Below are 16,072 nucleotides of genomic sequence, written 5' to 3' on the forward strand. Positions count from 1 at the left end.
CAGGGAACCAGAGGGACTGGGCTGGGGCTGGGGCTGGGGCTGGGTCTGTGTCTGGGGCTGGGGCTGGGGCTGGGGCTGGGGCTGGGGCTGGGTGCAGGGGAAGTTGCGTCAGGGCTACCAGGGAGGAGGAGGGTTGGGGGCGGGGCGAATTCTGCAGAAGATTCTTTGCTCCTCTGATAGGCATTGGAAAACCTGGCTTGGGTCAGGCACAGGCCCCCCACCCACCGAGTCCCAGGTGTCCTTTGATTTCCCTTGGCATTGACCGAAAGGTCACTTCTTCCCCCCTTCCACTGGCACATGCCTGGACACCACCGTTTGTTTCGCCGTCTCCCGGTATGCCTCCGGTGACACACGTTCACACCATCTGCTGTGGGATACGCCAGTGCCACGCGTGGTCACATGGTCTCCACCTCGGATTCGCCCCTGTTCCTGCCTGCACGTGTCCTGTAAAGCGCGGTCGGCTTTCCGGAGCCCCAGGGCTTTTAGAAGCGGAGCAGGCCACTGCTCTTTCGAAGGAGGAGGGAGGCAGAGGGCTGATGGATCAGTGAAGTTTCAGCTGACGCTACGCCTTGAGACCTATGGGATCATTCTGCGCTGCAGCGAGGCCCTGCCTGCCTCACCAGATGTGGTGAGCCCAGCCTATCTCACTGGGAGGGGGCCAAAATCGGATCTGAACGGGAGTCCCCAGAACACAGCAGGCGTCCTGAAGCTCCCCTTCCCTCCGTGGAAGTCGGCTCAAGGAGATCCTGAGGGCGGGACTCCTGGGGGTTTGGCCCTGAGACAGGGCACCGGCGGCCCCATCTCCCACGGCGTCCCAAGCTGGACCCCGTATCCACACGCCGCCGCGGCTGCAGCAGGAGCCTCGCTGCAGCCGCGCAGCGGGGGCATTATTTAAAGGGGACGCAGCCTGACTGCCAGGAGCGGAGCGCGAGTCGGTCCAGCCAATGCGCATGCGCGAGGCGCGAGCGGCTTCTGCCGTCACAGTGCTTCCCACGGTTGTCTTAGAAACCCGTCCCTGAGGCTTGGCAGAGCAGGAGCCCTCCGTGGCAGTGCTTGGGTGGTGGGGCTCTGAGGCTCCGGTCTGACCTCTCCACGGGGTCGACGGGAACGTCTCCGGATGCCAGGAGTCGCAAAGGGCCGACCAGGATGAGGAAACCCCAGGCGGAGTCCGGGGGAAGCAGCACGGCATCCCAGCCTCAGGCCTGCCCGGACGCTGTTGGGGTGAGTCTCCCCAAAAGTCGTGCCGCCGTCATCTCGAGGACAGGTCGGCCTGCGTGCCCCTGGGCTCTTCTCTCACCCCAGGGTCGTTCTCGTCGAGAGCAGAACCCCGCAGCCTCAGGGGTTGCCTGGGGGGGGTGTGTTTCCATGCCTCTGCTGTATGACTCTGTTTCTGTGTGTGTGTGTGTGCGTGTATGTGTGCGCGCGTGTGTGCGTGTCTCCCATCCTCTCTTCTCTCTCTGTCTCTCAGTCTCTGTGTCTTTCTTTCCCTCTCTCTGTCGGTTAGTGTGTGCGTGCCCCTCTGCGTGTGTGTCTTTGGCTGAATGTGCCCTGTGCAGCACAAGGCGATTTCTGGCATGTCGGCCTGTCTTTGCTGAGCCTCTTTCTGCGTCTCTGCCTGGGTCATGAGGCCGGCTGTCAATCGTTTTCGCCGCCGCGGATCCGCTTTGGGTGTGTGAAGGCCTGGCCCACGTGAGGAGATGCATCGGTCCCGGAGCAATTGAAATCTCATCCCCATCATGAGCTGCCTCTTTTCTAAGATCAACATGACCACACAGCAACCAAGGAAAAGAGCCCCACAGGAGCTCTTTGTCCCGCAGTAGGGAAGCAGGACCACATCAGAGAAGATGGTTGTACCTTTTCACGGCTCTTCTCTGAGAAATGAAGCCACACCACCATACCGTGTAGAAGAAGCAGCCGGGAATGGGAGATGGCAACAATCCCTGTCACTGTCACTGGAACGCTGGCCTCTCTGGACAAGCCACCCTTTTGGAAGCCCTCCCCTTATGCCCGTGGTGGTGGCACGGCGCTGTATCCTGCCGGGGCTCTGGCCTCTGCTCTATCCTCCCTCTTGCTCTGCCTCACCTGTTTCTCAGGGGCCTGGATGCCTCTCGCTCTGGCCCAATGTCTTCAACAAAGATGACTTCCCAGTCCGTCAGGGACACACTTCCTGCAGATCCGTGTCATGATGGTATCTCTCTCCAAACGTCTTTCTGCTTCATTGGGCAGGTCTCATGACCCTGGATTTCTTGGCTTCCATACGTGTCTCAGACAGGGAAGCTTCCTTGTTCTCCATGTTTCCCCTCATGGGTGGGTGGATTGCCTAGAATGAGCGCTAGGCGACCGTGACTGGCCTTGTCTTCTAGGACAGGTGGTGTCGCATTTCCTCTGCACTTCCTGTCTCATTCTGGAGGGACATCCTCTCCTCTGCTCCTGGGTGGACTGACTCCCTTGATCTTGTGGCCCAAACGAATGTCAGGGAACCAGAGGGACTGGGCTGGGGCTGGGGCTGGGGCTGGGTCTGTGTCTGGGGCTGGGGCTGGGGCTGGGGCTGGGGCTGGGGCTGGGTGCAGGGGAAGTTGCGTCAGGGCTACCAGGGAGGAGGAGGGTTGGGGGCGGGGCGAATTCTGCAGAAGATTCTTTGCTCCTCTGATAGGCATTGGAAAACCTGGCTTGGGTCAGGCACAGGCCCCCCACCCACGGAGTCCCAGGTGTCCTTTGATTTCCCTTGGCATTGACCGAAAGGTCACTTGTTCACCCCTTCCACTGGCACATGCCTGGACACCACCGTTTGTTTCGCCGTCTCCCGGTATGCCTCCGGTGACACACGTTCACACCATCTGCTGTGGGATACACCAGTGCCACGCGTGGTCACATGGTCTCCACCTCGGATTCGCCCCTGTTCCTGCCTGCAGGTGTCCTGTAAAGCGCGGTCGGCTTTCCGGAGCCCCAGGGCTTTTAGAAGCGGAGCAGGCCACTGCTCTTTCGAAGGAGGAGGGAGGCAGAGGGCTGATGGATCAGTGAAGTTTCAGCTGACGCTACGCCTTGAGACCTATGGGATCATTCTGCGCTGCAGCGAGGCCCTGCCTGCCTCACCAGATGTGGTGAGCCCAGCCTATCTCACTGGGAGGGGGCCAAAATCGGATCTGAACGGGAGTCCCCAGAACACAGCAGGCGTCCTGAAGCTCCCCTTCCCTCCGTGGAAGTCGGCTCAAGGAGATCCTGAGGGTGGGACTCCTGGGGGTTTGGCCCTGAGACAGGGCACCGGCGGCCCCATCTCCCACGGCGTCCCAAGCTGGACCCCGTATCCACACGCCGCCGCGGCTGCAGCAGGAGCCTCGCTGCAGCCGCGCAGCGGGGGCATTATTTAAACGGGACGCAGCCTGACTGCCAGGAGCGGAGCGCGAGTCGGTCCAGCCAATGCGCATGCGCGAGGCGCGAGCGGCTTCTGCCGTCACAGTGCTTCCCACGGTTGTCTTAGAAACCCGTCCCTGAGGCTTGGCAGAGCAGGAGTCCTCCGTGGCACTGCTTGGGTGGCGGGGCTCTGAGGCTCCGGTCTGACCTCTCCACGGGGTCGACGGGAACGTCTCCGGATGCCAGGAGTCGCAAAGGGCCGACCAGGATGAGGAAACCCCAGGCGGAGTCCGGGGGAAGCAGCACGGCATCCCAGCCTCAGGCCTGCCCGGACGCTGTTGGGGTGAGTCTCCCCAAAAGTCGTGCCGCCGTCATCTCGAGGACAGGTCGGCCTGCGTGCCCCTGGGCTCTTCTCTCACCCCAGGGTCGTTCTCGTCGAGAGCAGAACCCCGCAGCCTCAGGGGTTGCCTGGGGGGGTGTGTTTCCATGCCTCTGCTGTATGACTCTGTTTCTGTGTGTGTGTGTGTGCGTGTATGTGTGCGCGCGTGTGTGCGTGTCTCCCATCCTCTCTTCTCTCTCTGTCTCTCAGTCTCTGTGTCTTTCTTTCCCTCTCTCTGTCGGTTAGTGTGTGCGTGCCCCTCTGCGTGTGTGTCTTTGGCTGAATGTGCCCTGTGCAGCACAAGGCGATTTCTGGCATGTCGGCCTGTCTTTGCTGAGCCTCTTTCTGCGTCTCTGCCTGGGTCATGAGGCCGGCTGTCAATCGTTTTCGCCGCCGCGGATCCGCTTTGGGTGTGTGAAGGCCTGGCCCACGTGAGGAGATGCATCGGTCCCGGAGCAATTGAAATCTCATCCCCATCATGAGCTGCCTCTTTTCTAAGATCAACATGACCACACAGCAACCAAGGAAAAGAGCCCCACAGGAGCTCTTTGTCCCGCAGTAGGGAAGCAGGACCACATCAGAGAAGATGGTTGTACCTTTTCACGGCTCTTCTCTGAGAAATGAAGCCACACCACCATACCGTGTAGAAGAAGCAGCCGGGAATGGGAGATGGCAACAATCCCTGTCACTGTCACTGGAACGCTGGCCTCTCTGGACAAGCCACCCTTTTGGAAGCCCTCCCCTTATGCCCGTGGTGGTGGCACGGCGCTGTATCCTGCCGGGGCTCTGGCCTCTGCTCTATCCTCCCTCTTGCTCTGCCTCACCTGTTTCTCAGGGGCCTGGATGCCTCTCGCTCTGGCCCAATGTCTTCAACAAAGATGACTTCCCAGTCCGTCAGGGACACACTTCCTGCAGATCCGTGTCATGATGGTATCTCTCTCCAAACGTCTTTCTGCTTCATTGGGCAGGTCTCATGACCCTGGATTTCTTGGCTTCCATACGTGTCTCAGACAGGGAAGCTTCCTTGTTCTCCATGTTTCCCCTCATGGGTGGGTGGATTGCCTAGAATGAGCGCTAGGCGACCGTGACTGGCCTTGTCTTCTAGGACAGGTGGTGTCGCATTTCCTCTGCACTTCCTGTCTCATTCTGGAGGGACATCCTCTCCTCTGCTCCTGGGTGGACTGACTCCCTTGATCTTGTGGCCCAAACGAATGTCAGGGAACCAGAGGGACTGGGCTGGGGCTGGGGCTGGGGCTGGGTCTGTGTCTGGGGCTGGGGCTGGGGCTGGGGCTGGGGCTGGGGCTGGGTGCAGGGGAAGTTGCGTCAGGGCTACCAGGGAGGAGGAGGGTTGGGGGCGGGGCGAATTCTGCAGAAGATTCTTTGCTCCTCTGATAGGCATTGGAAAACCTGGCTTGGGTCAGGCACAGGCCCCCCACCCACCGAGTCCCAGGTGTCCTTTGATTTCCCTTGGCATTGACCGAAAGGTCACTTCTTCCCCCCTTCCACTGGCACATGCCTGGACACCACCGTTTGTTTCGCCGTCTCCCGGTATGCCTCCGGTGACACACGTTCACACCATCTGCTGTGGGATACGCCAGTGCCACGCGTGGTCACATGGTCTCCACCTCGGATTCGCCCCTGTTCCTGCCTGCACGTGTCCTGTAAAGCGCGGTCGGCTTTCCGGAGCCCCAGGGCTTTTAGAAGCGGAGCAGGCCACTGCTCTTTCGAAGGAGGAGGGAGGCAGAGGGCTGATGGATCAGTGAAGTTTCAGCTGACGCTACGCCTTGAGACCTATGGGATCATTCTGCGCTGCAGCGAGGCCCTGCCTGCCTCACCAGATGTGGTGAGCCCAGCCTATCTCACTGGGAGGGGGCCAAAATCGGATCTGAACGGGAGTCCCCAGAACACAGCAGGCGTCCTGAAGCTCCCCTTCCCTCCGTGGAAGTCGGCTCAAGGAGATCCTGAGGGCGGGACTCCTGGGGGTTTGGCCCTGAGACAGGGCACCGGCGGCCCCATCTCCCACGGCGTCCCAAGCTGGACCCCGTATCCACACACCGCCGCGGCTGCAGCAGGAGCCTCGCTGCAGCCGCGCAGCGGGGGCATTATTTAAAGGGGACGCAGCCTGACTGCCAGGAGCGGAGCGCGAGTCGGTCCAGCCAATGCGCATGCGCGAGGCGCGAGCGGCTTCTGCCGTCACAGTGCTTCCCACGGTTGTCTTAGAAACCCGTCCCTGAGGCTTGGCAGAGCAGGAGCCCTCCGTGGCAGTGCTTGGGTGGTGGGGCTCTGAGGCTCCGGTCTGACCTCTCCACGGGGTCGACGGGAACGTCTCCGGATGCCAGGAGTCGCAAAGGGCCGACCAGGATGAGGAAACCCCAGGCGGAGTCCGGGGGAAGCAGCACGGCATCCCAGCCTCAGGCCTGCCTGGACGCTGTTGGGGTGAGTCTCCCCAAAAGTCGTGCCACCGTCATCTCGAGGACAGGTCGGCCTGCGTGCCCCTGGGCTCTTCTCTCACCCCAGGGTCGTTCTCGTCGAGAGCAGAACCCCGCAGCCTCAGGGGTTGCCTGGGGGGGTGTGTTTCCATGCCTCTGCTGTATGACTCTGTTTCTGTGTGTGTGTGTGTGCGTGTATGTGTGCGCGCGTGTGTGCGTGTCTCCCATCCTCTCTTCTCTCTCTGTCTCTCAGTCTCTGTGTCTTTCTTTCCCTCTCTCTGTCGGTTAGTGTGTGCGTGCCCCTCTGCGTGTGTGTCTTTGGCTGAATGTGCCCTGTGCAGCACAAGGCGATTTCTGGCATGTCGGCCTGTCTTTGCTGAGCCTCTTTCTGCGTCTCTGCCTGGGTCATGAGGCCGGCTGTCAATCGTTTTCGCCGCCGCGGATCCGCTTTGGGTGTGTGAAGGCCTGGCCCACGTGAGGAGATGCATCGGTCCCGGAGCAATTGAAATCTCATCCCCATCATGAGCTGCCTCTTTTCTAAGATCAACATGACCACAGAGCAACCAAGGAAAAGAGCCCCACAGGAGCTCTTTGTCCCGCAGTAGGGAAGCAGGACCACATCAGAGAAGATGGTTGTACCTTTTCACGGCTCTTCTCTGAGAAATGAAGCCACACCACCATACCGTGTAGAAGAAGCAGCCGGGAATGGGAGATGGCAACAATCCCTGTCACTGTCACTGGAACGCTGTCCTCTCTGGACAAGCCACCCTTTTGGAAGCCCTCCCCTTATGCCCGTGGTGGTGGCACGGCGCTGTATCCTGCCGGGCCTCTGGCCTCTGCTCTATCCTCCCTCTTGCTCTGCCTCACCTGTTTCTCAGGGGCCTGGATGCCTCTCGCTCTGGCCCAATGTCTTCAACAAAGATGACTTCCCAGTCCGTCAGGGACACACTTCCTGCAGATCCGTGTCATGATGGTATCTCTCTCCAAACGTCTTTCTGCTTCATTGGGCAGGTCTCATGACCCTGGATTTCTTGGCTTCCATACGTGTCTCAGACAGGGAAGCTTCCTTGTTCTCCATGTTTCCCCTCATGGGTGGGTGGATTGCCTAGAATGAGCGCTAGGCGACCGTGACTGGCCTTGTCTTCTAGGACAGGTGGTGTCGCATTTCCTCTGCACTTCCTGTCTCATTCTGGAGGGACATCCTCTCCTCTGCTCCTGGGTGGACTGACTCCCTTGATCTTGTGGCCCAAACGAATGTCAGGGAACCAGAGGGACTGGGCTGGGGCTGGGGCTGGGGCTGGGTCTGTGTCTGGGGCTGGGGCTGGGGCTGGGGCTGGGGCTGGGGCTGGGTGCAGGGGAAGTTGCGTCAGGGCTACCAGGGAGGAGGAGGGTTGGGGGCGGGGCGAATTCTGCAGAAGATTCTTTGCTCCTCTGATAGGCATTGGAAAACCTGGCTTGGGTCAGGCACAGGCCCCCCACCCACCGAGTCCCAGGTGTCCTTTGATTTCCCTTGGCATTGACCGAAAGGTCACTTCTTCCCCCCTTCCACTGGCACATGCCTGGACACCACCGTTTGTTTCGCCGTCTCCCGGTATGCCTCCGGTGACACACGTTCACACCATCTGCTGTGGGATACGCCAGTGCCACGCGTGGTCACATGGTCTCCACCTCGGATTCGCCCCTGTTCCTGCCTGCACGTGTCCTGTAAAGCGCGGTCGGCTTTCCGGAGCCCCAGGGCTTTTAGAAGCGGAGCAGGCCACTGCTCTTTCGAAGGAGGAGGGAGGCAGAGGGCTGATGGATCAGTGAAGTTTCAGCTGACGCTACGCCTTGAGACCTATGGGATCATTCTGCGCTGCAGCGAGGCCCTGCCTGCCTCACCAGATGTGGTGAGCCCAGCCTATCTCACTGGGAGGGGGCCAAAATCGGATCTGAACGGGAGTCCCCAGAACACAGCAGGCGTCCTGAAGCTCCCCTTCCCTCCGTGGAAGTCGGCTCAAGGAGATCCTGAGGGCGGGACTCCTGGGGGTTTGGCCCTGAGACAGGGCACCGGCGGCCCCATCTCCCACGGCGTCCCAAGCTGGACCCCGTATCCACACGCCGCCGCGGCTGCAGCAGGAGCCTCGCTGCAGCCGCGCAGCGGGGGCATTATTTAAAGGGGACGCAGCCTGACTGCCAGGAGCGGAGCGCGAGTCGGTCCAGCCAATGCGCATGCGCGAGGCGCGAGCGGCTTCTGCCGTCACAGTGCTTCCCACGGTTGTCTTAGAAACCCGTCCCTGAGGCTTGGCAGAGCAGGAGCCCTCCGTGGCAGTGCTTGGGTGGTGGGGCTCTGAGGCTCCGGTCTGACCTCTCCACGGGGTCGACGGGAACGTCTCCGGATGCCAGGAGTCGCAAAGGGCCGACCAGGATGAGGAAACCCCAGGCGGAGTCCGGGGGAAGCAGCACGGCATCCCAGCCTCAGGCCTGCCCGGACGCTGTTGGGGTGAGTCTCCCCAAAAGTCGTGCCGCCGTCATCTCGAGGACAGGTCGGCCTGCGTGCCCCTGGGCTCTTCTCTCACCCCAGGGTCGTTCTCGTCGAGAGCAGAACCCCGCAGCCTCAGGGGTTGCCTGGGGGGGTGTGTTTCCATGCCTCTGCTGTATGACTCTGTTTCTGTGTGTGTGTGTGTGCGTGTATGTGTGCGCGCGTGTGTGCGTGTCTCCCATCCTCTCTTCTCTCTCTGTCTCTCAGTCTCTGTGTCTTTCTTTCCCTCTCTCTGTCGGTTAGTGTGTGCGTGCCCCTCTGCGTGTGTGTCTTTGGCTGAATGTGCCCTGTGCAGCACAAGGCGATTTCTGGCATGTCGGCCTGTCTTTGCTGAGCCTCTTTCTGCGTCTCTGCCTGGGTCATGAGGCCGGCTGTCAATCGTTTTCGCCGCCGCGGATCCGCTTTGGGTGTGTGAAGGCCTGGCCCACGTGAGGAGATGCATCGGTCCCGGAGCAATTGAAATCTCATCCCCATCATGAGCTGCCTCTTTTCTAAGATCAACATGACCACACAGCAACCAAGGAAAAGAGCCCCACAGGAGCTCTTTGTCCCGCAGTAGGGAAGCAGGACCACATCAGAGAAGATGGTTGTACCTTTTCACGGCTCTTCTCTGAGAAATGAAGCCACACCACCATACCGTGTAGAAGAAGCAGCCGGGAATGGGAGATGGCAACAATCCCTGTCACTGTCACTGGAACGCTGGCCTCTCTGGACAAGCCACCCTTTTGGAAGCCCTCCCCTTATGCCCGTGGTGGTGGCACGGCGCTGTATCCTGCCGGGGCTCTGGCCTCTGCTCTATCCTCCCTCTTGCTCTGCCTCACCTGTTTCTCAGGGGCCTGGATGCCTCTCGCTCTGGCCCAATGTCTTCAACAAAGATGACTTCCCAGTCCGTCAGGGACACACTTCCTGCAGATCCGTGTCATGATGGTATCTCTCTCCAAACGTCTTTCTGCTTCATTGGGCAGGTCTCATGACCCTGGATTTCTTGGCTTCCATACGTGTCTCAGACAGGGAAGCTTCCTTGTTCTCCATGTTTCCCCTCATGGGTGGGTGGATTGCCTAGAATGAGCGCTAGGCGACCGTGACTGGCCTTGTCTTCTAGGACAGGTGGTGTCGCATTTCCTCTGCACTTCCTGTCTCATTCTGGAGGGACATCCTCTCCTCTGCTCCTGGGTGGACTGACTCCCTTGATCTTGTGGCCCAAACGAATGTCAGGGAACCAGAGGGACTGGGCTGGGGCTGGGGCTGGGGCTGGGTCTGTGTCTGGGGCTGGGGCTGGGGCTGGGGCTGGGGCTGGGGCTGGGTGCAGGGGAAGTTGCGTCAGGGCTACCAGGGAGGAGGAGGGTTGGGGGCGGGGCGAATTCTGCAGAAGATTCTTTGCTCCTCTGATAGGCATTGGAAAACCTGGCTTGGGTCAGGCACAGGCCCCCCACCCACGGAGTCCCAGGTGTCCTTTGATTTCCCTTGGCATTGACCGAAAGGTCACTTGTTCACCCCTTCCACTGGCACATGCCTGGACACCACCGTTTGTTTCGCCGTCTCCCGGTATGCCTCCGGTGACACACGTTCACACCATCTGCTGTGGGATACACCAGTGCCACGCGTGGTCACATGGTCTCCACCTCGGATTCGCCCCTGTTCCTGCCTGCAGGTGTCCTGTAAAGCGCGGTCGGCTTTCCGGAGCCCCAGGGCTTTTAGAAGCGGAGCAGGCCACTGCTCTTTCGAAGGAGGAGGGAGGCAGAGGGCTGATGGATCAGTGAAGTTTCAGCTGACGCTACGCCTTGAGACCTATGGGATCATTCTGCGCTGCAGCGAGGCCCTGCCTGCCTCACCAGATGTGGTGAGCCCAGCCTATCTCACTGGGAGGGGGCCAAAATCGGATCTGAACGGGAGTCCCCAGAACACAGCAGGCGTCCTGAAGCTCCCCTTCCCTCCGTGGAAGTCGGCTCAAGGAGATCCTGAGGGTGGGACTCCTGGGGGTTTGGCCCTGAGACAGGGCACCGGCGGCCCCATCTCCCACGGCGTCCCAAGCTGGACCCCGTATCCACACGCCGCCGCGGCTGCAGCAGGAGCCTCGCTGCAGCCGCGCAGCGGGGGCATTATTTAAACGGGACGCAGCCTGACTGCCAGGAGCGGAGCGCGAGTCGGTCCAGCCAATGCGCATGCGCGAGGCGCGAGCGGCTTCTGCCGTCACAGTGCTTCCCACGGTTGTCTTAGAAACCCGTCCCTGAGGCTTGGCAGAGCAGGAGTCCTCCGTGGCACTGCTTGGGTGGCGGGGCTCTGAGGCTCCGGTCTGACCTCTCCACGGGGTCGACGGGAACGTCTCCGGATGCCAGGAGTCGCAAAGGGCCGACCAGGATGAGGAAACCCCAGGCGGAGTCCGGGGGAAGCAGCACGGCATCCCAGCCTCAGGCCTGCCCGGACGCTGTTGGGGTGAGTCTCCCCAAAAGTCGTGCCGCCGTCATCTCGAGGACAGGTCGGCCTGCGTGCCCCTGGGCTCTTCTCTCACCCCAGGGTCGTTCTCGTCGAGAGCAGAACCCCGCAGCCTCAGGGGTTGCCTGGGGGGGTGTGTTTCCATGCCTCTGCTGTATGACTCTGTTTCTGTGTGTGTGTGTGTGCGTGTATGTGTGCGCGCGTGTGTGCGTGTCTCCCATCCTCTCTTCTCTCTCTGTCTCTCAGTCTCTGTGTCTTTCTTTCCCTCTCTCTGTCGGTTAGTGTGTGCGTGCCCCTCTGCGTGTGTGTCTTTGGCTGAATGTGCCCTGTGCAGCACAAGGCGATTTCTGGCATGTCGGCCTGTCTTTGCTGAGCCTCTTTCTGCGTCTCTGCCTGGGTCATGAGGCCGGCTGTCAATCGTTTTCGCCGCCGCGGATCCGCTTTGGGTGTGTGAAGGCCTGGCCCACGTGAGGAGATGCATCGGTCCCGGAGCAATTGAAATCTCATCCCCATCATGAGCTGCCTCTTTTCTAAGATCAACATGACCACAGAGCAACCAAGGAAAAGAGCCCCACAGGAGCTCTTTGTCCCGCAGTAGGGAAGCAGGACCACATCAGAGAAGATGGTTGTACCTTTTCACGGCTCTTCTCTGAGAAATGAAGCCACACCACCATACCGTGTAGAAGAAGCAGCCGGGAATGGGAGATGGCAACAATCCCTGTCACTGTCACTGGAACGCTGGCCTCTCTGGACAAGCCACCCTTTTGGAAGCCCTCCCCTTATGCCCGTGGTGGTGGCACGGCGCTGTATCCTGCCGGGGCTCTGGCCTCTGCTCTATCCTCCCTCTTGCTCTGCCTCACCTGTTTCTCAGGGGCCTGGATGCCTCTCGCTCTGGCCCAATGTCTTCAACAAAGATGACTTCCCAGTCCGTCAGGGACACACTTCCTGCAGATCCGTGTCATGATGGTATCTCTCTCCAAACGTCTTTCTGCTTCATTGGGCAGGTCTCATGACCCTGGATTTCTTGGCTTCCATACGTGTCTCAGACAGGGAAGCTTCCTTGTTCTCCATGTTTCCCCTCATGGGTGGGTGGATTGCCTAGAATGAGCGCTAGGCGACCGTGACTGGCCTTGTCTTCTAGGACAGGTGGTGTCGCATTTCCTCTGCACTTCCTGTCTCATTCTGGAGGGACATCCTCTCCTCTGCTCCTGGGTGGACTGACTCCCTTGATCTTGTGGCCCAAACGAATGTCAGGGAACCAGAGGGACTGGGCTGGGGCTGGGGCTGGGGCTGGGTCTGTGTCTGGGGCTGGGGCTGGGGCTGGGGCTGGGGCTGGGGCTGGGTGCAGGGGAAGTTGCGTCAGGGCTACCAGGGAGGAGGAGGGTTGGGGGCGGGGCGAATTCTGCAGAAGATTCTTTGCTCCTCTGATAGGCATTGGAAAACCTGGCTTGGGTCAGGCACAGGCCCCCCACCCACCGAGTCCCAGGTGTCCTTTGATTTCCCTTGGCATTGACCGAAAGGTCACTTCTTCCCCCCTTCCACTGGCACATGCCTGGACACCACCGTTTGTTTCGCCGTCTCCCGGTATGCCTCCGGTGACACACGTTCACACCATCTGCTGTGGGATACGCCAGTGCCACGCGTGGTCACATGGTCTCCACCTCGGATTCGCCCCTGTTCCTGCCTGCACGTGTCCTGTAAAGCGCGGTCGGCTTTCCGGAGCCCCAGGGCTTTTAGAAGCGGAGCAGGCCACTGCTCTTTCGAAGGAGGAGGGAGGCAGAGGGCTGATGGATCAGTGAAGTTTCAGCTGACGCTACGCCTTGAGACCTATGGGATCATTCTGCGCTGCAGCGAGGCCCTGCCTGCCTCACCAGATGTGGTGAGCCCAGCCTATCTCACTGGGAGGGGGCCAAAATCGGATCTGAACGGGAGTCCCCAGAACACAGCAGGCGTCCTGAAGCTCCCCTTCCCTCCGTGGAAGTCGGCTCAAGGAGATCCTGAGGGCGGGACTCCTGGGGGTTTGGCCCTGAGACAGGGCACCGGCGGCCCCATCTCCCACGGCGTCCCAAGCTGGACCCCGTATCCACACGCCGCCGCGGCTGCAGCAGGAGCCTCGCTGCAGCCGCGCAGCGGGGGCATTATTTAAAGGGGACGCAGCCTGACTGCCAGGAGCGGAGCGCGAGTCGGTCCAGCCAATGCGCATGCGCGAGGCGCGAGCGGCTTCTGCCGTCACAGTGCTTCCCACGGTTGTCTTAGAAACCCGTCCCTGAGGCTTGGCAGAGCAGGAGCCCTCCGTGGCAGTGCTTGGGTGGTGGGGCTCTGAGGCTCCGGTCTGACCTCTCCACGGGGTCGACGGGAACGTCTCCGGATGCCAGGAGTCGCAAAGGGCCGACCAGGATGAGGAAACCCCAGGCGGAGTCCGGGGGAAGCAGCACGGCATCCCAGCCTCAGGCCTGCCCGGACGCTGTTGGGGTGAGTCTCCCCAAAAGTCGTGCCGCCGTCATCTCGAGGACAGGTCGGCCTGCGTGCCCCTGGGCTCTTCTCTCACCCCAGGGTCGTTCTCGTCGAGAGCAGAACCCCGCAGCCTCAGGGGTTGCCTGGGGGGGTGTGTTTCCATGCCTCTGCTGTATGACTCTGTTTCTGTGTGTGTGTGTGTGCGTGTATGTGTGCGCGCGTGTGTGCGTGTCTCCCATCCTCTCTTCTCTCTCTGTCTCTCAGTCTCTGTGTCTTTCTTTCCCTCTCTCTGTCGGTTAGTGTGTGCGTGCCCCTCTGCGTGTGTGTCTTTGGCTGAATGTGCCCTGTGCAGCACAAGGCGATTTCTGGCATGTCGGCCTGTCTTTGCTGAGCCTCTTTCTGCGTCTCTGCCTGGGTCATGAGGCCGGCTGTCAATCGTTTTCGCCGCCGCGGATCCGCTTTGGGTGTGTGAAGGCCTGGCCCACGTGAGGAGATGCATCGGTCCCGGAGCAATTGAAATCTCATCCCCATCATGAGCTGCCTCTTTTCTAAGATCAACATGACCACACAGCAACCAAGGAAAAGAGCCCCACAGGAGCTCTTTGTCCCGCAGTAGGGAAGCAGGACCACATCAGAGAAGATGGTTGTACCTTTTCACGGCTCTTCTCTGAGAAATGAAGCCACACCACCATACCGTGTAGAAGAAGCAGCCGGGAATGGGAGATGGCAACAATCCCTGTCACTGTCACTGGAACGCTGGCCTCTCTGGACAAGCCACCCTTTTGGAAGCCCTCCCCTTATGCCCGTGGTGGTGGCACGGCGCTGTATCCTGCCGGGGCTCTGGCCTCTGCTCTATCCTCCCTCTTGCTCTGCCTCACCTGTTTCTCAGGGGCCTGGATGCCTCTCGCTCTGGCCCAATGTCTTCAACAAAGATGACTTCCCAGTCCGTCAGGGACACACTTCCTGCAGATCCGTGTCATGATGGTATCTCTCTCCAAACGTCTTTCTGCTTCATTGGGCAGGTCTCATGACCCTGGATTTCTTGGCTTCCATACGTGTCTCAGACAGGGAAGCTTCCTTGTTCTCCATGTTTCCCCTCATGGGTGGGTGGATTGCCTAGAATGAGCGCTAGGCGACCGTGACTGGCCTTGTCTTCCAGGAAAGGTGGTGTCGCATTTCCTCTGCACTTCCTGTCTCATTCTGGAGGGACATCCTCTCCTCTGCTCCTGGGTGGACTGACACCCTTGATCTTGTGGCCCAAACGAATGTCAGGGAACCAGAGGGACTGGGCTGGGGCTGGGGCTGGGGCAGGGTCTGTGTCTGGGGCTGGGGCTGGGGCTGGGGCTGGGGCTGGGGCTGGGTGCAGGGGAAGTTGCGTCAGGGCTACCAGGGAGGAGGAGGGTTGGGGGCGGGGCGAATTCTGCAGAAGATTCTTTGCTCCTCTGATAGGCATTGGAAAACCTGGCTTGGGTCAGGCACAGGCCCTCCACCCACCGAGTCCCAGGTGTCCTTTGATTTCCCTTGGCATTGACCGAAAGGTCACTTGTTCCCCCCTTCCACTGGCACATGCCTGGACACCACCGTTTGTTTCGCCGTCTCCCGGTATGCCTCCGGTGACACACGTTCACACCATCTGCTGTGGGATACGCCAGTGCCACGCGTGGTCACATGGTCTCCACCTCGGATTCGCCCCTGTTCCTGCCTGCACGTGTCCTGTAAAGCGCGGTCGGCTTTCCGGAGCCCCAGGGCTTTTAGAAGCGGAGCAGGCCACTGCTCTTTCGAAGGAGGAGGGAGGCAGAGGGCTGATGGATCAGTGAAGTTTCAGCTGACGCTACGCCTTGAGACCTATGGGATCATTCTGCGCTGCAGCGAGGCCCTGCCTGCCTCACCAGATGTGGTGAGCCCAGCCTATCTCACTGGGAGGGGGCCAAAATCGGATCTGAACGGGAGTCCCCAGAACACAGCAGGCGTCCTGAAGCTCCCCTTCCCTCCGTGGAAGTCGGCTCAAGGAGATCCTGAGGGCGGGACTCCTGGGGGTTTGGCCCTGAGACAGGGCACCGGCGGCCCCATCTCCCACGGCGTCCCAAGCTGGACCCCGTATCCACACGCCGCCGCGGCTGCAGCAGGAGCCTCGCTGCAGCCGCGCAGCGGGGGCATTATTTAAAGGGGACGCAGCCTGACTGCCAGGAGCGGAGCGCGAGTCGGTCCAGCCAATGCGCATGCGCGAGGCGCGAGCGGCTTCTGCCGTCACAGTGCTTCCCACGGTTGTCTTAGAAACCCGTCCCTGAGGCTTGGCAGAGCAGGAGCCCTCCGTGGCAGTGCTTGGGTGGTGGGGCTCTGAGGCTCCGGTCTGACCTCTCCACGGGGTCGACGGGAACGTCTCCGGATGCCAGGAGTCGCAAAGGGCCGACCAGGATGAGGAAACCCCAGGCGGAGTCCGGGGGAAGCAGCACGGCATCCCAGCCTCAGGCCTGCCCGGACGCTGTTGGGGTGAGTCTCCCCAAAAGT

The 16,072-nt window shown here is 60.6% G+C and overlaps 1 protein-coding gene across 2 annotated transcripts in view; it reads left to right on the forward strand.

The window, feature by feature from the left end:
* The window catches only part of LOC129017989 (protein FAM182B-like), a 789,280-nt gene that overhangs the window by 629,645 nt on the left and 143,563 nt on the right, over positions 1–16,072 (forward strand). The gene's annotated exons all lie outside the window — the stretch shown is intronic.

This window comes from Pongo pygmaeus, chromosome 19, assembly GCF_028885625.2.
Source record: "Pongo pygmaeus isolate AG05252 chromosome 19, NHGRI_mPonPyg2-v2.0_pri, whole genome shotgun sequence".
NCBI lineage: Eukaryota > Metazoa > Chordata > Mammalia > Primates > Hominidae > Pongo > Pongo pygmaeus.